This window comes from Stegodyphus dumicola, chromosome 6, assembly GCF_044657685.1.
Source record: "Stegodyphus dumicola isolate Sdum_Otavi_A_Nest chromosome 6, ASM4465768v1".
Taxonomy (NCBI): Eukaryota; Metazoa; Arthropoda; class Arachnida; order Araneae; family Eresidae; genus Stegodyphus; species Stegodyphus dumicola.
In genome coordinates, this window is record NC_140773.1 from 134,295,432 (window position 1) to 134,319,465 (window position 24,034).

A 24,034-nucleotide genomic window follows, 5' to 3' on the forward strand; every position below is an offset into this window, starting at 1 on the left:
GGCTTTCGAGATTATCCTATAGACCAGAAATCCTCAGTTTTTCTCGTTCTATAAAATTTAAAATATGAATAAACAATAAAGTTAATGCAAATTAATATGGTAATTTCAAATTAGAAAATTTGAAATAAATTCAGAAAATATGAAAATGGGAAAATTAAGAGGATTTGATGCATTTTAATCTCATACGTTGTTCATTCTCTTTCGCCCACCAGCGGCCGAGCGGTAAAGTCATTGAACACTGGTAGTTCGGTTTGAGGTTCGAATCCCGCGAACGGGCTGTCTGCATGGGTGTTTTCGTGGTTTTCCCTATGTGTAACGTGTATACGAGCCAGTTTCCCTTAGAAAGTCCTCCACGAAGACATCCCTCCCCTTAGGCAGATAGCCCTAGTGTGCTTTGCCATAATTAAATACACCACACCACACCACCCTCTTTAGTTTCTGACTAGCCGATGTTTTAAACTACGCGTCGATAAAATATGTGAGCTTAAAAATAATCAAATGCATGTGCAGTGAATGTGTAGTATTACATTACAATACGTTTAAATTTAACTTTGCAGTGCTCATTTAACCGTCCACAAGTACTGGAAGTTTTAGTACTTTTCCGTTTTGCCGGCGCAGGCGATAAAGTTGGCAATAGTGGTACAACTGGATGCCAAACGGAATATTCTCTCTGGTAACATTTTACGTCTCATTTTCAAAACAAATTGCTTTACTTCGCTAGCCATTTCGTATCAGATTGATTGTTTCTTTCAATACTGTAATAGATTAATAAATTTCAATAAAATTACATAGAATTTTTACCAGATAGCTCAATTTTATGCCACAAGGCCATTCGCGGTGAATTAAGTCAATTAGGATGCAATCACACCGCTCACCCGAGGCGAAAATATAGAAAAGGCAAAGTCGAGGGTTAAATTCATCTATTCTAATGAGAATGTACTAGCGAAGTAAAGCACTGCGGTTTTACATAATTTCTGAGTAAGCTATTCGTACGAATTGAAATAATTCTTGCATTTTAAACTTGTATTCCAAATTAAGATTTAACTTGAAATTAATGTAGATCATTACTGAGAGAATTATATTTTTGTAGCGTAGTTTACGTGAGATGGGGTCACGGGATATGGACCGGCGAATCACGATTTTGAACCATGAAAGCATAGTAAATTTTTAAATTAATGTATTTTTATAAATTTATTGTATTTATTTACTGGCTTTTTACAAAATTTTAAAGAATATTAAAATATTTATGCCTTCAAAATAAAAAAAATTCTTAGAACTAACATTTGTTAACTTTTTTTATGTGTATATTGTATTTTTTCGCCAATAGTTTGCTTGGCGAGATTTGCGCAGGCGAACCTGAAAAGTACCGACGTTGTACGTTCATCAGTACCATATGTTGTGCCTGTTCTGTTATATTAAGATTTAATGAAAATGTTTTTTTTTTAACTTTTTTCAGTATTTTGTGATTTTTTTAAGACGTAGCGATAACTCAATATTACTCTAGTAGGGCCTTTAGGATTTTAACTGTAGATTCCAGTTGTAACAGAAACCCTACATTTGGCGCCCAACTAGATCGCAAACCATGTCGCAAGGTAACGCCACTATAGTCTAGCTACTTTATCTCGAGATTTCAAGTTCCTACGTTACCAGCAAGTCCGATGAAATGCTTCGCTTTATTATGGAGAAAATGAGCATATCAATCAAAACATCCAGCGTTTTCGACAGTTGAAATTCGGTGATAACATCTATGGACAATTTTAAAATCATTTTTGGTATACCCTATTGAAGAGTTGGGAAAAGTGCCCATAGCAATCCCTGCATTTTGAGGTCAGAACCTGAACTGGAACAAATGCATCGGGAACTATTTACTAGGTGCGCCAAGGAGGGAGAATTTGAATTGTTTAGAGCTGCCACTTTGAAAACATTCCCTGCGGCTATATATAGGACGAAGTTAAAATCGGAACTTTATGGTAAATATTTGACAAAGGCGGAGATGTTAATAGACTTTAAGAAATGGATAGGAGATAATATTTGTTGTATGGGAAAACGCCGCATGTGGATGTCGCTCAAAATTGCCGAAAATTCAAAATATTTTGCAGATAAGAAACCCTGGTACGCAAGAAAATGTTTCTCAAATAGTGGTAAAATTTGAAAGTCCGTGAGCGTCAGTAAATACGCCTACGTGAGGCTCCATAAAAAGTTAGCGAAAACTTTTGGCACCATGTAGCAGTTGGAGGATAAAAGTTAAACGTTTAAACTGGGTGAAGGTGCTATGGGTAAGAGATATCAGTCACCCCATGGAAAAGAATAAACCTCTTACATCCAATTAAATACGTTATCAATTAAAATTTTGTCTCTGGCAATTACTCAAATTGTGTTAAATGACAGTTATTCGGATGTTTTATTGGATACGAAAGCGTAAAGCAGGTTTTTGGCAAATTTCATGCCAGGAAAAAATTTTAGGAGAATTATCTTTTAGATGTGGTGGGAACTAAGGTGATAGCAGCAAGGGAAAACATTGTGAATGCTTAAGCAGTATAACGTTACATGTGAAAATTAAAACTAAGCACCAGAAGGTGTTTCTTTCTTTCCGTTTTTACTTCCTTGTACGAAGTAAAAAGAAAGTATTGTAATCGCGAAAAGTTTCAGGCAGCATATTTCAACGAAAATATCCATTTTGACTGCTATCGAATGCAATTAAACGATGTTTTTGCGTCATATCTGTACGTAAGGACAGAATAAAATATTCCTTTCCTTCAAAAAATTATAAAACTGCTTTAAAATTAATTCTGAAGAGAATTTTTCGTGGCGTCTGTACGAACGTATGTATGTACGTACGTACGTTCGTGCGTGCGTACGTATCTTGCATAACTCAAAAACGAGTAGCCTCAGAACGTTGAAATTTTGTATATAGGACTGCTATAACATGTCGATGTGCACCTCGTATTTTGGTTGCAATCGGCAGCACCAAACGTATATAAATATATTTATATATATATCCACTCTATTACCCGGCCCAGTGATCTCACTTTCTTCACTCTTATATGTTTGTAAATTGTACATTTTTTGCTATAAAAATCATTGAATTATGTTGTTTTTATCTTCCTGTTAAGGATTTTATGCCTTTAGTAAATCTGTGTGCAATATTTTTAGAATTATCAGCAATTTTAAAGTTGTTTAATTGCCGCTAAGCCTGTTCTTAATGGCGGCCATTGATGTTTACATTTGAAACAGGAGACTAGTGGATTTGTTGCCAATCTAGAGAAACTTAGCTTCGCAACAACAAAGATAAAGCATTCATTTATTATTGCCAATTAAATCATGCTTAATTCTTTCTGGAATTTTTTCGAGGAAATAAGCGTTTGAGATTTACTTCGTAATTTTTAATATAGATATTTTGAGTTTTTATGTATTTTTGCCTTCTCGCGAAGTGAGAACTGAATTAATTAAATGAGAAATACTCAATCGTCTGTGAAAAACTGTTTCTGTTTTGTTTTGTTTGCTTAATTTCTTTTATACATTGTTCTAGCTTTATTGTAGTATTTGAATAGAACATGTGGCGACGATTAGATAATTCTTTAAATGGTATACATTTTGTGCATTCTGAGTTATAATATGAATGAAATATAATACTGTTAAGTAAACCTATGGCCAGAGTTTCGCTATGGTAAACAAAGTGAATTTTAAAGAATGCATTTATTCTATTGTGGTTTATGCGCTGTCGGCGAAGTAGGTTTAATTCAATCTAATAAGTTTAAATAAAATGCAAGAAAAAATGCGTATAATTTAATATTCCGCACAAGGAAGTCATGTGGTGTACACATCAGATTTTTTAGTAAATAACTTACAGGCAAATGTAGTATTGGGATTGGATTTTTTAAATCTGCTTTCAAGATAATTAATTTTCAGTAAGATACGATACAGCCAGATATGAACGATTCGAATAATAAAAAAAAAAGCCACCGACTTTGGACCTGAAAGAAATGAATTCGGATGAGAAAACGAAGTTGGAGCGGTTGGTATGAAATTTTTCATACTTACTTCATGATATTCCAGGCTTGACACTCGATAGAAATAGGAAATAACCCTGCTTATAGAGCAAACTTTTGCCGCTACGACAAAGTTAAAAAGGGAATCGTGAAAAAGAATATTGCAGATATTCTGGAAAATAAAATTATTATCCTCATAATTAGTCCCTAAGCTAACCGTGTAGTATTATGCAAGAAAGTAATTTATCTGCCACCAACCGATTTGAAAGCATGGAGTTTTGCTACTGACTACAGAAAACTAAACAGTTTAACGAAATATCGGTAAAGCTTTGATCAGAATTTGAGGAAATAATATAAAAAATTTAGCTTACAAAATACATGGAAGTTTCAGGCTAACGTATGCATAATTTTAGACCTAACGTATGGATAATTTTAAGAATGTGTGAAACGGGAGGATGCACACTAAACTACATTTTTTTAAAAATCAGGAGTTTATGTCTACGTTATAATGTCTTTTGGCTTATGCAGAGCTTCCTTTACATTTCAAAGAGCTGTAGACTCATTAGAATTTTTTTTAAACCAGGAGACGTGAGAAATGGGCACTGTCCTCGCCAGGTCTCGAACCCTGGACCTCTCAAATATGCATCGAGTATGCTTCCAATTACACCACGAAGACTTGTGAAAAGGAGGTGAGAAAATACCATATATATTCTCCCTTTTGAAGGGAGACTGGTGATTATGGAGCCCTGTCGCCAAATTCCGGTGGTGGCGAATTATCGCCCACCACTTGTTTCAGTTCAGAGACCACATTTAGAGTCATTAGGTTTTCTTTGAAGCAAGAAGAGTAAAAAGTGTGCAGTATTCTAGCCGGGACTTGAACCCTGCACCTCTTCAATACACTTCGAGTATGCTTCCGATTACACCACGAATTCATGCGGAAAGAAGTACCGTATAGAACCACGGACATAATTATAGAGTTGTCTTTGGTAAATCAACGTTCATATATTTATATTAGATGATTGTCCCAAGCGACACAATTCATGAACACATTTAGAATTTGCAGGATGTTCTTCCCCATCAAAACGAAGCAAGATTACGGGTGAATCCAATAAGACGTAAATTCGCCGCTAGAGAACTTCAATACCTGGATTATAAAATATCTGAATAGGGAATAGAAATGAAAAATTCCCAAAGAACGCCTATAAAATTATCCACCGCCTAATACGGCGAAAATTGCTGGCATCATTTTTGGGCGTATGCTCCTATTATACAACTTTTATTCAAACTAAGATCTTTCAAAATGGCCTTTAAATTAAAAAATCGCCGCAGATGCGATAGCAGCCGTGCTTATGCAAGACGGATATTCAAGCAAAACGCAAAGTCGAACATAAAGAAATTATACCGCTGCTGAAGAGAAACATCAGGAATCCTACTGGCCGTGGAAAAATTTTGAATTATTTTGGCAAAGGAGTAGTTATCGCATGTACGAATTATGTAGCCATTGTAGGCCTGTATTCGGGGAAGAATTTGTCACCTAGGCAAATATAGTGGGCTCTTAAATTACACAAATAACAATTTAAATAATAAGAAACAGTTATTCTGCAAGTCGACTTTGAATTTAAACATATCTACTATTATTTGAAAGATCCTAAGCCCGATCTTTCATGATATAAAAAATTACGAACACGGTGACAAATTATGAAATCATTGACAACTTTCTGTTTTATGCTAAATCAACAAATGATAATAACGTGTTAAGAATTATCCCAGCAAGCTTAATTTTCATCAGAACATCTTAGAATAGAAAAACAGTGCAGAATGCAAATGAAGCTGTTTATTTTCCATGGATACAAAGACTTGTAATAGGACTTAATATGTTAAGTCCTATAACACTTACCTGTTAGTTAATGATATTAATTGTAGCCCGGTAGGGTAAGTAAACAGCATAAATTCTGACGAAATTGTAGGAATTGATCCATTAGGACCTTACCCACGTAGTGAAAAAATAAAAATAGAGAATTTCTCGTGATCGTTGATCATTTTTTGAAGTGAGTATAAATCATTCCCTTCATAAAAGCGTTCGCGAAAACTGTTGCACAAAAATTTTAAATAAATTTCTATTAAAGTACGCACTTCTGATAAAAATCATTTCAGGCAATGATAAACAATTTATGAGACATGTGTTTGAGGAATTGCGTGCGGCTCGTGACATAAAACATTTTGGTGCCTTAACGACCGCAGTCAAATAGCACAGAACGGGTGACTATATATGTAGATAGAGAGCGAGAACGAGAAAATTATTATTATATTATTAAACTAACAGCTATGCGGCCAGCCTTCGCATGGCATTTAAATGTACCGAAAAAATGCCTGAAGGGTCTACCAAATGTTAAATTTAAAAATTGCGCAGAATTTTACTCTGCAGAACAACTTCATAAAAAAAAAAGTTTAAAAAAATATCGATAACATATAACAAAATTACAATGAAATAAGCAATATCCCTTAATACAAATATAAATTATCCTAATAAATAAATTAACCAACTGCCAGTTGCCTTATATCAACAAACGTCCAATATGCAAGAGAAACATTAAATTAAAAAACTGCACAGAATTATCGCCCTCATTTTTCCAAGTGGCAACAGTGCTGATTTTCAACAGTCAGCAGTGCCTTATACAATTGAATGAAGAACTGTTGCCAAAAGCACATTTCTAAAAAAATGATACTATTCAAAATGATGCGATAAAACCTAAAAGATAAAATAAAAAATAATCTGATTCGAATTTTGAAAATATCGCTTCGAGGTTCACTGGCTCTTGTCTAGATGCACCTATACACCAAATTTCGTATACTAGCTTACGCGCAGCGCGAACGAAAGACTCACAGACACTTTCTTTTATTATATGCAGAGATGTGAAAGAAATTACCACCAACGCTAGAATAGCTGCGTCAATAAATTAGCCTACCCACTAAAATCAGCCAAACATGAAGGCACGGATAGATAAAATATAAATTATTCCTTAATAAGAATCTGTTTACCCCTCGACAAACATTTTCTTATATAAAAAAGAGGTTTGAAGAATTCAAGTTGATAGACATTCAAAAATTAGAGAAATGGGGATGACGTAAATCCGTTACTTGCATATGCCGCCATAAAAAGAAATCAAGACATGATAGGTCAGGTGATCAAGCAGGCCAAACCACCGGACCACCACTTCCCATCCACTGTTGGCTTCTAAGTAGACAAGAATCTTGCGACTGAAATTGGCAAGGGCTCCACTGTGTTGAACCGCATTATCTGTCGCATCAATGCATAAATCTATTCGTCATCTAAAGTTGTGGCATGACTTGCTGCAGAAAGTTCAAGTAGTTACAATAGGTTAGATCAAACGCCAGCAGGTAAGGTCCGATGAGGTGATCCCCCACAATGCTTGCACAAAAGTTAACCGAAAACTGACCTCAATGCCGTGTTGAAGAGGGTTCTCTACGCCCAGAGATGGGTGTTATGTGCGTAAAATATCCATTCCCTTGGGAAGGTGTTTAAGGTGTATTTAATTATGACAAAGCACACGAGGGCTACCTGCCTAAAGGAAGGGATGCCTTTCGTGCAGAACATTCGAAGGGAAACTGGCTCTTATACACGTTACACATGGGGAAAACCACGAAAACGCCCATGCAGCCCGTTTGCGGGATTCGAACCTCAGACCGAACTACCAGTGTTCAGCGTCTTTACCGCTCGGCCGCAGGTGGGCCCCTTGGGAAGGATGCTTCATCGATGAAAGACACATTAGCATTGAAAATGAGACCTTTAGCGCACTTTTCATGATACCTTTGTGCAAAAGCAATGCGAGGTGAATAATTGCGCGGTTCAAGTGCACGGATACGCTGCACGCGATACGGATGCACATACCGCAATAAAAGTTAAGGTTTTGTGTATTTGAGGTAAGGTTTTTCGAATTTTTAGATCAGAGCTTTTAGATTAGAGAAAAACGTTCCAGCTTTAGCATCCCATTAGGCGATGTTTTAAAACGAGCGCCAGTAAAATATTTTGCTCGATTTGAATTGTTCTGTTTTATGTATAGTCTTAGATTACAGTTCTAAGTTTCAATTTAACTTTGTTGTGTGACTTTATATGTTCAAAAATAAGGGAATTTGATCTGTAGCACAAATTTTACCTGTTCTGTTACATTAAGGCTAAATAAGGTTATTCCAATATTATTCACTAGTTCTTTTTTTTAGACATAGCTATATTTCGCTAGTAGTCTAGTAGAGTCTGTTCGACTTTAGGTAGATGTGTCCGACTGTAGGGTCTGTCGATCTGTAACCGGAGTTGAACGCAAGCTCCCAGTTACAGTTCTTTACGAGTGATTCTTAGCAATGTTACCGTAATCCTAATTTAGCTGATATTCATAGTTTTCGTTGAGATGTTTCTAGACATAAAAGAGGAATAACAAGGGCATGTAGTTGCTAAAATGTCATGGACATTCCTTTGATACATTATGTAGATTGAAAACCATTTTTCTTTTCAATTTAATTTCGTTTAAGAGTTAACAATCTCATCATTCTTCATCTGCCTAGAAAATTCACATGATTAATCCTTATAAAAAAACGTACGCTAAGACTCTCGCCTCCAAAATGTGCAGCCCGGGACGAACTGTCCCCTTTATGTACGCCACTGTTCTGTAAATCTAATCGGTGCTGTGGTCAGCGGAGAATGCTCTGAAGCTAAAGGATACATAATTTAAATATTAAGTCACCAAATATCATGGATGTCTGTGACTCATGGATATCTATGTATTCGTGCAATCTAAGTGTCTTTAAAAATCCGTGAGACTAGTAATTTATGAGAGTGGTTAATGAAATGGAAGGAGTCTTCATCCTTCCTTCTCGTTCCTGTCAAAATTAGGGGTGAGGTTCCTTGTGCTCGTGGTATTTCCGGGCTAGAATGTTCAAAAGAAGCACATATGAAAAAGATTAAAAACAATTCATTACTTATACAAAAACAATTATTTCTTATACAAAAACAATTATTTCTTATACAAAAACAATTATTTCTTTTACAAAAACAATTATTTCTTATGTTGCATATTTTCTTAATTTCAAGTCAACAAATTCTAAAAATTAAAAATGAATACATATATTGTTCATACATTCGTTTTTAGACAATTTTCTTGAATAAAAGCATAAACACGTTTTTACTGGTTTCATAAATATTCTGCGATCTTTAAGAGGTTAAACTGCCCTTAAATTGTCCCTTAAATTCCCCTTACACAGATAGAAATTATTTTCCGGAGTCAAGACTGTATCGTAGTTCTGCGACCAACAACAAAAAAGATTCATTCTATATTTCTTCGTGTGAAAACTGTATATCTGTGTAAACCTTCCCTTCATATATGAATATCTGAGTATATGGAGTATTTTAGTATTTAAACGTGCTATTTTAGAAGCTTTTGAAAGAAAAAAAAACAGATTAATATTGATAACTCCATCTTGATTCGTTTTCCTCTTGACTAAATAGCACGTTGCTTAGTTTTCACATATGGTGATATAACTAGGATGTAATTCACATGCACTGAAATGTCTTCCAGAAAGGATAGCAGATATTTTAATATTAGGTAAATAATACAATTCATTTTGCTCACTGCCACATTAGTACTTGAAAGTTTAATTATTTAGTTAGATTTTTACGTATTGTAATTTATTACATGGAATGTTTAACCTGAGAGACAAATAGTTCTTAAAATTCAGAAAGATGCATGTTTTAACTAAACTGTTATTTGAAAGAAACTATAATTAATAGTTTCACATACATTTTTACGCTTCACAAGTGTACGTTAAATTTTTATATCTATACATTTTTCTCTTTTCTTTTCTTATGCACTCCACTGTTGGTTTTTATTGATTCTTCGTTCTTGTCATCAGGATGAATATTCTTTTCCTTAAAACTTAGGTTCGCATTTCGTCTGCGTATCATAGTTCTCAGAGCATCAATTTTCTATGTCAGATGATATTGAGAATTTTCATTTTAGTTGCAATTCTAGTAAGTTGCTTTCCTGAAATCTGAGTGTCTCATCATCATGTCTCATTTCTTTGTCATCCTCGTACTAAGGAATGGAAAATCTCTTCTTTCTCCTAATTTTGAATAAGCCATATTATTGTCTCACTTTTATATAGGTTCAGAACTCTTAAAATGGGATTTTTATGTGACTTTCTTATCTTTGAAGCAAAGCAAAATTATCCAGCAGATAATTGTAGTTTTTTGTGTTTCTTACATTTCAACCGTTGACAGCGTAAGTTTTATTTGGGGGAAGATTAATCTTATAATTAAATTTTTTGAAAGTGTATTTTAATCATTACTACTCTCTGAAATTTTTCTAATCATTGATAAGTTCCCTCATAATAATATGATATATCAGTCAGCTTTGCTCTAGAAATAGAAAATAATAAATCAGAATATTATAATACCTATGTAAATTGCAAATTAATTTCTCTTACTTCCGATGTTTTAACAAACAAGTAAAATAACCTAAAATATTAAGCTACACAACTAATTTGTTTAAACACAAAGGTGAGATAAATCAAATTCTGTAATCATATATCGCATCTTTTTACAAAATAAGAAAATGACCTGGGGAAAAAATACGAAGTAAAAGGTATCAGAAATGCCACTAAGGAAGGATAAAATATTGCAGAGAAAATTCAAAGTTCTAGGTAAATATGATATATGTTATTAATTACCTCTGAAATTTTTAACAGCATTAAAAACCTGTTGTTCATCGCTTTATGGCAGTACTCTTAATACAAAATATTTTGCATAGTTTTATAATTCATCCCCGTTGTAATCTCCATAATCCATAACTACTCTTTTCAGTAACAACTGCAAGAAACACATGATGATGATGTCGTGTCTATGACAAAGTGCAATTATACGGCTTCGAAGCTGTCAAACACAGCTTTTGCAACCTCGGCAGCTCTATCAGTATAAAGTAGGTCCACTCGGTCTTCAATGCCGATGTTAAACAGGCTGGCCTGGATTGCTGAGCAGCTGAAGATGTGATGGCGAGACAGTGGGATATCATCTGGACAATGAGGACAAATGTTAGTGTAACTACGCTGTCCGTCTGCAGAAATCCTCATCCCTTTTAAGTGATTTATTCTAAGTCTGATTATGATAGTCGATATGTCTCTGTCACAGTTAAATTCCGGGATGGAGTTTCCCTTAAGGTGACCGATTAGTCTTTGGCTGGCAACTGCATTGGCATCAATGAGGGTTAGGCAGTTGGATGGCTGAGGAGAATCACGGGATGCCTTTGCAAGCTCATCGGCCTTCTCATTACCAAAAATATTTACATGTGCCAGTATCCATTGTAAGATGCAGGATATTTGGACAGCAATGATTTTGTTTGTGAGCTCAATGATCTGATGACTGAGTTGACATCTGCCCTTCTGGATCGCTTGCAATGCTGATCTGCAGTCAGAGAAGATGATGATTTCCTTGGAACTCTGGTCTTCTTTAGAGAGATAAATCTCCAGAGCACTTTTGATGGCGACGAGCTCGAATATATAGTTGGAGACGATTTTCCCAACAGGAATACTGTGGCATTTCTGCTCTCCGTCTGGTCCTATGAAAAAGACTCCCGCTCCTCCTCTGTTCAGATTGGAGTCGGAAGAGCCGTCTGTGTAGGCGATCGTCAGATCTTGAGTTAAGGTAGTGCGTTCCTCAATTTTATGGTCACCCTTTTCTTTGATTATTGCGATGGGATCTTTCTTGGCACAAGGCTGTAAGAGATTTAAATAAATTTTTGTTTGGGGGAGAGGGCACAGAATGTTGTAAGGCTTTTTGGAAATTTGAGTCTCATATTTGAGGTTGATGTCATTTCTGATATCTTGGTCATGTTGGAGGGTTGAGGATCTCTTAAGCGTGCCATTGTCACTCAATGCTCTGAAGGTTCTACTTGAGATATGATGTTCAGCAATGATTTGTATTTTGTTGGTAAATTTAATTGTTATTAATTTTCTTCTGCTCTCCAAGGGGGCGAGGCCGCATTCCTTTTCAATTTTGATTTTATTCGCTAAAGTATTCCTCAGGCTTTTTGCACAGACCCTAAATAGTGCGCTTAAATTTAGAAGGCTTTGATTTTCTTTAATTTCATTTTCCATAGCGTTTCTAGTTAGAAAACTTTAATTGCAATAATTACATAGTATAAAGCAAAGGACCTCTAAAATGTGCATTTCATCAAGATTTTATACCTTTGTATTATTTACGTGATGGCTCAGGTTTTCTGAAATAAAACAATATTATTGCAGCATCGTGCTTTGGTGCATCATTAAATCAATCCAACATTGGACACTTTAAATACAATATAAATGTATTATATCTAGAAATGTTAAAATGGTATGCATACATCTCTTAAAATTGCTCATAAATTTTAAGTTAAATGTTTCTTTTCCCTAATCGAAAACAAATTTCCTTTCCGGTGGAAAAATATCGGAGCAAAATACTTCAAAAATCCAATCACACTTTAAAATTTCCTTCATGCAATATTAGTTGAAGCAGCGCTACTCTACTCCTCGTTCGCTTTTCCACTTTGAGTATTTTTTTAGAATATTAATTTAGGGATACTAGACTAAAAGATGGTTTTAATCTTACGAAACAAAGACTTGATTAATTGTTCTCTTTAAGACTACATTCAAAATCAAATCCATGTAAATCAAGCAGGCATTTTATTTCAATGTATTATGTATTTAAATTATTTTATTCCAGTGCTAAATAACGGAGTTTTCCTATAAAAGATGAGAAATTACACAAGCAACCTATTTCTTTCCGTGCAGCTTTAGTTATGGAGAAGAGAAATAGACTCTCGTGCCGTACGGGCAACTGTGCGGAAGAATACACAATTTTTTCCAGCTTTGCGAAAATCCTTAACTGCAGTAGTCAATTCCCATGACAGGCACCTATCACCCCTCCCAACACCCCTAGGGTTAGATGCGTGAACTCTTTCCGTTTTCTTTCAAAGAAATTGCCGGATTACGCACGGCCCATAATGCATCAAATGCCAGTGAAAGGATACAAAAAATAAGATAAGGAGAGTTACGGGCATTAGTAGAAAAAAGGAAAAGAAAAAGAAGCAAAAAAAAAAAAAAAAGAGCAGGATTCGACAGAGAAAATATAAGAGGAGGAAGAGGAATGCGATTTAAGGGACTGAGAGAAAATAAAATGTGATAAAAAAGTACGCGTGTCGTATATTTTGAATACAAGTATATATATGTGTGTTCAAATATTTTTGAGAAACCTTTATATTGAAGTTGTTTTTTCAAAGTGAATTTTTCAAAGGTACATTTTATTTGGCTTCTAACGTTTCGAAGTATCTCTCCTAAACAAAACGTATGTGTCACCATGGATAATATGTGCATGCCTTAGTATTATACATTATTAATTACCTCCGTCTAAGCTTAAAATTATTTGCCACCGATACTGGACTTCTGAATCATTTTTAATATTATTTAAATATAACTAGTTCAGAAATAATTAGACGTAAAAGAAAAAAAACACACATAAGATTCCTTTATATAATTTTACTTCACTAGTAACAAGGATAAAATGCATTTGGAATAGCATTTAAATGTGTTAAAAGTGTTTTTGGTTAAAATGTACTCTTTTACTAAGCCTAGCTTTTAATCTCCATTATACTTGTATATACAGTAGTACCTCCTGTAAACGTATTATCCGTTGGGTGTCCTCCCTTACTGGGGGTTAATCCTGTGTATGAAAAACTTCCCAATATTCTCTCCATTTTTTTTTGGGGGGGGGGTTAAGAAAAATTATGAAATCAAAATTTTTGTTAAATAATTAAAGCCATTAGGAAAAAAATTGTTTGAAATTAATTCTTTAAAAGAATAAACATTTTAAGATTTATAAGTCCAGAATTGTTTATGTAAATTTAACATTGTATTATCCATAAAATTAGCAAAGCACATCGATTTCGAGTGCAAACAGGTGCAGGTCCCTCTTCAGCAAGGGTAAAGAAATCTGAAACGAAGAGAAAGCCATGGTTGTGCTTATACCCAACAGAAGTAGAGCGAACGATAAGGTAGTGCCATCTTTCAGGCAGAAAGAATAATGAAACTTGAAAAGTGATAAAATTTTAAAAGTGTCAGGAAGGACTAGATTAGAATTAGAGTCATTGACTAAATAAATCTTTGTGAATGTGAAAACTCCACTTCACCAATCGAAGAAGTTTATATAATTTTTGCAAACCTAAAGTCAAATTTTCAACTTATTAGCTATCGAAGACTTGTTAGTTTCGCCTAGATTCGTTTTCCTTTATTCGAAACTCTCTTTTAGTTTGCCCGATGTATTTTAAACCACACTGACAAACTAAACTACAAATTCCCAAAGAATTCATGAAAACTGAACTTAATGGAGAATACGGGCAAAACTGATAGAAAGATTATATAGAAGAACTAAAAGATTTGAGAGCGCGAAATTCATAACAGTACAAAGAAGCAATTTTTTGCTTAGCCGGACGACATGACTTAAGGCGGTAAACAAACAGAAAATAATTTAGAATAACCAGTAGTGCTGAAATAAGATTCCTTTCGAATTATAAGAATATTAAGTTAGGGAAGTGTACTGTCAGATTCAGTTTCAAAACTACTGGCTGGATCACTCGAATTTCTGATAGATAAAATCTAGAATAAATCTTCTTTATTACCATCAAAAATCGCGAAAGTGTCGTCCACATAGCAAATGTAGAGACGAAAAGATAGTTTCTCAAACAATTTGACCTCTTTAATAACTTAAAAATTTAGAAGTTAATAAAAAGTTATTAATATTTCTAACGTAATTAAAATCTGAATTGTTTTGCAAGTTCATTATATACTGAATATCAGGTAACGAGATTTTCAATTCAAATGCCACTACCCATACAGGTACGTACGCAAGATTACCTCAGAAAGAAGAACTTTTGTCTGAAAATTAGCAAAATTCTTGAAACTTTCAAATAACATCTCCATATATTTAATTACCGTTCCAGTAAACATAAGCCAAATGTCCTTAAAATAAAGAATTTATAATTTACAATTCTTAAATTTACGTGCGTATACTCTTTCCACTCTTTTCAATCTGGGAAATATATTAAGACAATTATATCTTATAAGACTCTGCCTCGTCCGCGCGGATTTAGGTGAAAGCCTGTGAATAATTCTGCCAGTTGTGTATCTTTACGCGGTTAAATATTAAACTTCACCTAAAACGACCCTGATGTGCTCTGAAGATCTTAGAATTATAGACACTTTTAAACTCGTTTCAAGCTTAAACTCGTGCAAACGTGACGTCATTCCAATAGCGCGTGATGCTACTGGGAATAGGCTGTTTGTTGAAAATCTGAAATTTTGCTTTTAGATCCCATGTGACACACTAAGGTTTAATATTTAAACCAAGCAAACTATATTTATGAAATACGCATTTAAATACTCCGTTGCTTGAATAGATTTCAATGTTTGCTCTTTCTCCTCATCGAATAGGAGACATTTTTTAATATCTTCTTTTGATAGAAGAAATGAACGAATATATTAATTAAAATGCTTTACGGTTTGAGGATATGATTTTGAAAGTTATAATTGTTTATTAATTGCTAAAAATATTTAGTGTCCTATCTGGGCACACAAGGTTAAATTTATAATTAAATAGTATGTTTAACTTCTTGAATGTGATTTTATTTTTAATGCAACTTAGTAATGGAAAATATATGTTTGCTCGACATTATAATAAATTATGCATGTTATTTTTTAAACATCCATGCTTCATTTCTACAGTAAATACTGTTTCTTCTGCTTATTTTATTCATTAGAAACTTATACATATTAAAGAGAGGAAACAGAGAATATAAAGAGATTGTTTTAGCATATACCAGCGTTTGAAATAAATACGCTCTGATTTGTTTGACGCTGAACCACAATTATTTGATATAATGCTACTACAAATATTTTTATCTTCTATTCAATATTACGTAAACTCTCTGCATTCATAGCTCAGAAGAGCAAGCTTCCCTTATCCTTTATCTTTGTCGAATAACTATTTATTAACTATTTAATTTATTTATTAACCATTATTAACTATTTATTTATTATTTAAGTTATCTTTGTCGAATAACTATTTATTTTCAATTACTTATAATAAAAAAAACTTCGCTTAAAACCAATTATTCATCCAAAAAAATGAAGTAACCTGCTGTAATTGAAGTCATGTTAAATGAATACAATAAACTGTAGAAATAATTTTAATTCCTATATCAGCCTAGAAGGCAATTTTTTTCTCCTTTCCGAATGCCTTTGTGGCGTAAAATGAAACACGTCCGGCTTTAAAGGTCCAGAGTTCGAATCTCGTCGTCAGCACAGTTGATTCCTTCTATTTTCTGGCTTCTAACTGATTCTACAGTTCAAAACGCTAATTGATGCTCAAAATTTAATTGATGAATTCAAAGTTTTAATTGACTCTACAGTTCAAAACTCTAATTCACTCTGCAGTTGCACCCGAACTAAAATGGGGAAGATATTAATCATCATTGCCAAGATTTGGATATCGCCGTCCTTTAAGTGGAAGAGCTTATAAGGCATTTTCTCTCTCCTTATTGTGTGTGTTCATGGTGTAAATTGAAAGCACATGCGGCTAGATATCGAGAAGTCCGTAGATCGAATCCAGGCCAGAACTATGGGGATTTTTTCGATTTCTGGGCTTCAAAAAATTTTAATTATCTCTACAAAATGTGAAATTTTTTTAAAACTATAATAAAAGTTAAAATCATATAACTTAATAAAATCCAACAGCTTAAATATTTATTTGTAGCTTAACTATTTGACTGAGATTTTACGGTCTTCTTGAGCGTTTAAGGAGTAGGAACCATCTGTCAATTAGGCGGGTAGGTGCATCATGTACAAGTTCTAATATATGTTTTCTAATAAAGCAGCCATCCAACACACAATCTTACTGTGTCCATTGTATTAACTGATTCGGTTTTCAATCTAACAACTATTTTAGGCGTTCACTGCAAGAGTCGGCTTATTTTCCACCTTCAATGCTTTTTACTGTTTCGCAGGGCAAGAGAGCCTTTCTGCATTGTATTTCAGCGCATGTTGGCATCAAAGAGGATCAGTGAGCAGACCAAGTCGCTAAATTTGCGACTTCTTCGCTCAGTGTTTCATTGCATTATCTTGCTCTTCTAATATTCTATATTAAAACGTCCACTCGCCATTACATTTCTTTCCAAAAGATGAGAAAGATAGACTTCTTCAGTCAGGATCAGAAGGACTATTATTCTTATGCCAAAACTCAGTGAAGCTGATTTGATAAGAACTTATTGAATGAGAAAAGGTCTACGAAATGTACACACAGCAATTCCATTCATCGCTATCAAAACTAATTTTCAATTAGTTTTGATAGAGACTAACTATCTTAGATTTTAGTTTGATGAAGAATATTTTAAATTACTGATCAGAATGAAAGTTACTCTAATCGCTCAGAATATTATCGCTAAAGCTATCCAGGAAAAATAACAATTTAAGGCCACAAATAGGATGTTCTTTGTTTCGATTCAGTTACATTCAAAAATAATTAAAATCTTTTCATCAAAAGAGCTTTTTCAAATGTAGAATCTTGATAAGACGGTGACAACAAAAGTGAAAGAACTTAAGTATGTTAAGTGAATTCATCATCACCTGGATTTTATAGAATGGGTCTGTACCTATCTTTCCTCAATCGCCCATTAAGTGGTAATGAATGTATTACATTTAGTATTCTTTTAACTATATAATTATCGTATTTCATCGTGAATACATTTGTTATGTAAATGCTTAGAACTTTCATCTAGCTATTGGAAGATCTGTTTGGATTCTGTCAAGGCATAATTGATTTTTGAAGTTCACTTGGGAAAGTTCTACAATCTCTACAACTTCAGGAGTAGACAATAACTGCCAGATTATAATCAGTTACAGAACATTAAGCAAATTGAAAAACCGTTTAATATTTTTGCAGCTCTACTGGGTAATATATAAAAGGGAAAGGATTGAAAGCAGCTTAATGGATGGGGTATGGATAATGGATGGGAGGCATAACAGGACAAAAGCAAAAATTGGTATCTAACAGAGCTTTTTGCTGAAAAAGAGACATTCCTAAAACTGTTTTAATTTTAAATTTATTTAAGAAATAAATTGAATAAATGATCTTAATTTTCTGTAAATTTTAAAATTCTCTAATTCCAAAAATTTACTTTCATATACCAGTAACTCGCACAACTCAGTCTGAAATAGCTGTTTCATAGATAGAATTGCGTTTTATACATAATATTTTCTAGTATATCGTGATCAGCATCTTTACCGTGTATTAGATGTCTACACTGTCCTATTTCCGACAGAATAATCTGATTTTTACAGCATTACATCATCCATTATTCCTTTTGAATATTAGCAAAAATCTTCCTCTGTTTTTCTGACGAGCAAAGTAATCCAAATAATTTCTTCCCGTTATTACGGTACCAGATATGTTCTTTAAAAATATTCATTTTTTCACCGTTTGCGTTAATTTTATGACAAGATATAACTGATTACATATGTAGGAACTCAGTTATTGCAAACGATATCCTATATATATAACTAATTAAAGTAAAAAGAATATATAAAGCGTTTTTGTTTACAGTTTCAATTGTCTGTTTCGGCGAAACGCGATATGGAGTTAGCTTGATTCGAAAGCCATTTAAAATAATTTCCCCTGAAGAGCCATAATGAAATTTGAATTAGACTAACCTACCATTTACCGTTTCTTAGCTTTTATATATTTGCTTTAATCATTTGTCACACTTTAATTCTTATGTCTTTAAATATGCCTTACATTGATTAGCATATTACTTACATTTAGTATTTAATTTTATTTGAAAATCTTCAAGTGTTTGTATTGTCTTTATTACACATTTCATTGCACCTTATTTTACCTATGCTAATATTTTCACAGACCACAGTATTTAAGAAACTTTTAGCGTACGAACTAGGAAATTTCTTTTAACTATATATATATATATACATATATACATATATATATATATATATATATATATATATATATATACATATTTTAAAATATTTACCAGTTAATACTTTTTCAGCGCATGTATATTGTATGTACAAAATAATCTAAACTTTTTTAATGTAATGGCAGATGAAAGAAAGCAGCATTACCTTTCATGATCAGATATCTTGCTTATTTTCTATGACCTTCCACCACCAATCGAGGAACTGGCGATTTTTTTCCTTGTTCGATATAATGACGTTGCAAAAAATATATGCCTTTCATTAAATGTCCGCACCTATGTATCAGATATTGTGTTATACATCAGTAGGAATAAACAAGGATTGAAATGTCTGCTTTCAGGACTATTTGACGGATGGCGCAAAACTTTCAGATAAGATTTAGGTCCAGGAAACGTTCACAAAACGTCCTGCTAATGATATATAAGCACCTTTCCAAAATCCGGTTTAGTATTTATCTTGGAGTAGTTTCACAAAACGGCCTAACTTACCCAGTAAATGGGCATTTGCGACCAATTATGCTCAGTTGCAAACGTTGTTGCCTGTAACCCCCAATTCACATTAACAGTTGGATCCTTTTCAAACAGTTAATACTTTTGCATTTGAGATGATCGTGATACAACAGTTTCTTTATCATGCGAGACAATGTTTACAGGAATTCTTAATTTTTATTTTCAAGAGATTCAATCAAATTTACGTCACTTTCGGTCTTATTCGTTTACTTCAGTTCACGTACCATCCATCTTCCTTATTTTTAAGTCTTTTTCATTGCGTCTAAATAAATGGAACCGGTTAAGCTGAAACTGAAAACAAAACTGAAAAAATAAATTCTGTATTCTTGGAACGCAGTCGAAATCAAGACTTCATACGTACCTTTCAATTCATAGTTTTTCAGAGAACAGGGCAGATTCAGTGCTTTTAATGCAGTTTTTCTTGATGAGACTCGTAATGAATACATTGATGAAAACAGGCCTTGTAGTTTTCCATTTGGCTAACAAGATCCACGGTTTGATGCCCGGTCACTACACAGTTGAATTTTTTTATCCGAAACGTTCTACATTCTCTATAATCTAATCTTTGCTTAATGCTAGGAATTCAGTGAAACCCAGAAAGCAGTCACCAATGATAGGTAACATATTTTACTTCATTAACAAAATATTGTCATCATCACATGATAGGTAACATTTTATTGTTGCACGTTGACTGCCGCGGGGGTCTCCGGCGGCAGTCACTCGACTTGGCTACAGCGCTGTGGGCCACCGATGACCGGCGAAGCGACCAATAGTGAAATGCATAATTAGAGTAAATATCGATACTGGTAAATTTTTCAATAAAACCATTGCTACTATAATGGTTTGAAGAATAAATCGCAAACATTTAAATATTAAATCGCGAAAATGGTCAGCTGCTCGAGGGTTACCAGTGACCCCCCCACACACAAAAATGGCGCCATGGGCAAACCATAAAAATTGCGCATGACAGTCAACGTGTTTATTACGTAATATAAATTATTAAAAATTAATTTTGGTAATAAATTAGTACCTAATAAATATTTCCCACAAAGGCGGGCTGGAGCCGTTTATAGGCATTGGCCACTACTACGGTCGCAATGGATTTTCACTTTTTATGGAGGCATCCAGTAGATTGTCACACTGTTGCTTCCTATGAAGGGACGGACAAATTACATCCATGCCTTCGGCGGGAATCGAACGCTGGCCCTTCGGTACAGCAGTCAGAGTCACTAACCCTTTTCCCTTCTGGGCGGCCCTAAAAAAATAAAAGCACGTGTAACAAGAAAAGGAGCAAGTACTTTAGTGAACCAAACAAAATGAAACTTCTTACTTCTTCTATAATATTTCTTTGTGTGAAACAGAAGGAAAAATTTCCACCGGATACATTTTTGCCTAATATTATAAACTATGATGTCCTTAATCTTTGTGAAATAAATACTCAAATGTTAAAAAAAAAAAAAAAAAAAAAAAAAAAAAAATAGCGCAAGATCGAACCCACGTTTTTATTTTCCTGCGGTCTGCATAATAGGTAGAAAAGAAACTATCAATAAAGACCGCATTTTCCCCAAATTAATTATTGTTGGATGAGATTATTATAAATTAATTATTGTTGGAGTTGGATGAGAAATCAGGAAAAGCGTAGCTCTGCTCGAGATCAAACAGCATCCCACTGTTTGCACATTCAGATACTCAAACATGACCTTCTTGGCCCAGTTTGTTCTTTTCTTCCTTACTAAAGTGATGAAAGCAATATTTTGCTACGGGAAATAGATTTTCTACCTTTTCCTTTCGCCAGAGACATCGATTTCTTAAGAATATTGGTAAGGCAGGGTCATTGTAAATCTGGTTCACATTCTATCTGAAGAATATACGGAAATTCTGATAAAATATGAAATAATGGGAATGAGTTCAAATTTGCATTTGCCAACGATCTCGTATGTGAAAGACAAACATAATCAACATTGTTTTAAGAAATGACCGGTTACCTGCATACTCGACTCAAGACAGATATTCAAATAAGTCAGATATGCCGAAAACTAGACAAATGAAGTTGTCTAATTATGCCAAGAGATAAAAGGTTAAGTGATGTACAGATATAAGTGTAAATTATTAAAATGATGCGTGCGATATTGTAACTCTTTAATTTATCAAATTATATATAGTTATATTATAAACATCAATACAGCGTCCCAGAGGGTATAGTGGTTAGGAAGGTTTACTGCTGTACCGAAGGGCCAGGGTTTGAATCCCGGAGAATACATGGATGTTTGTAAATATGTATAGTGTCTGTGCGGCATGGGGACACTCTAAATATGGGGCACCTTAAAGTCTTCTCAAGGGGTGGCTGGTGAGAAAAGAGGGGTGGGAGATCCTCAGACTTGTCCCTCCGAGGTGCTGTCGATCACAATTGAGGGCATAATTGATTGAAGGCGTTCTGTCACCTGTATTGTTTATCAGGCTCTTGCAACTACCGGCGCAGTCTTCCACTCCTGGCCACGATGAATTTTGCGAGCTTGTTCTGACGTTACTTTCAGACAACTCAGATAAGTCACAACAAAAACAACATCATCAATACATATGTGGATAAATCATTGGTGTTAAAGGAATCACTCTGAAACTTGAATTAGCTTATTAAAATAAAAATTCAGTATGAAGACAATGATTTAGTAGTTTACCTAGTAAAACCCTTTCAACGTTTTGGACATTTTGATAACTTGACACATCCGTTAAGTCAATGATTTTCAATGAGTTTAATATTCATGTTATAATGCTATAAGGTTTTAAATGGGCTGCACTTCACTGATTATCCTCTCTAGCTTTATTACTTTAACTAAAATTTTTCGATAGAGACATAGTCATAGCTTTTTCTCCTGAAAGTCATAATTTTATCAAAAAACTTACAATAGTTCCACACCTTGTAATATGTATGAGAAGACAATTATGTATTTTTACAAAGTCTCATATTTGAGATAGAGATTATGGTTTTACACGATTCATACAATGCTTTTCTCTCATAACTCCTACAACAATACTTGACCTTCCTAGATTATCAGTATTCATCATACTCCATACAGTTACTGACATGATCATGACATGACATCATGCCCCTATACAGTTATCGGATGATTTACCATCTGTTGAACGTTTTCTATCTTGAAAACATCTTCTGTTCACGTATAAAAATATTCTGATCTTTCTTAACCCTTTCGTCCTGAACGGTACACCTGTGTAACATTGTTGTTTAAAAATACCTGCAGGACATATTTAACATTAAAACTAAACGAAAATACCACTGTAGAGACATTAGCTTAATTCGAAGCAGGAGACATGAAAAATGAGCAATTACCTTGCCAGGATTCGAACCACGGAACCCTCGAATACGCGTCAAGCATGCTGAACACTACACTGCAAAGGCATGCTAAGAAGGCGAGAGAAATACCTAATATTTATATTTTTATATGGTATATATATATATATATCAACCGGTATTATTACCGATACATTTATGTGTACCGTTATTTACTACCAGTACGTATGTGTAGTTTATTGGTACTAACATACTCGACTTAAGGCAGTTATATATATATATATACTTATAAGAGGTTTAAAAAAGAAATCGAATATCATATATGTATGAATTACTTAGAGTTTTGAAATTATTTATACTATAATAATAGATAAATAATTTAGAAACATTATTTATATTTCTGTTTATCTGGTATATATATATATCTATCAACCGGTGTATTATTACCGATGCATTTTATGTGTACCGTTATTTACTACCACTACATAAGTGTAGTTTATTGGTACATATTTATTACCGGTACATATGTGTACCATAATTTAGGCAAATTATTGTTACAAACAATAAATTATGCGGCTTTGGGTACACGCGTGGCCAACCGCAATCATTCATGGCATGCAACTGCATGCATGACCAACCGTAATCCCCTATGAAAACAATGAAAAAATAACAAAACTATAATGAGTAAAGTTACTAGAATGAGTTACCAAGAAAAAACTGAAAACATATTAACAGGATAACATTTTAAGTGAAGCAAAAAATAAAAGCAGTAGAGCTAAATAACAGAAACTGAGATATAGTCAAGTATCAAATTTTATACTGCATACCATTCTCTAAAATCATGTGCTTTAATATTTTCATCTTAATACAATTCTTATGCAGCAGTTTTTTCTAGGTCTGAAAAATTGAATGCATTATTAAGTATTGTTTTCCTGCTCCACAGATAATACCAAAACCATAGAAATTAATTCATTTTTGATATCTTGAAGCTGCAAATATATTTGCAGAAACAGTAAGGGTTATGAGATGAGAAACTAGAAGAAACGAGACATGCCTTCATCTAGATTTGAACCACGAAATCTTCCAGTCCTCGTTGGATGTGATACTACTTATATCGCAAGGCCAAATAGCGGGGAGTGCGATAGTTC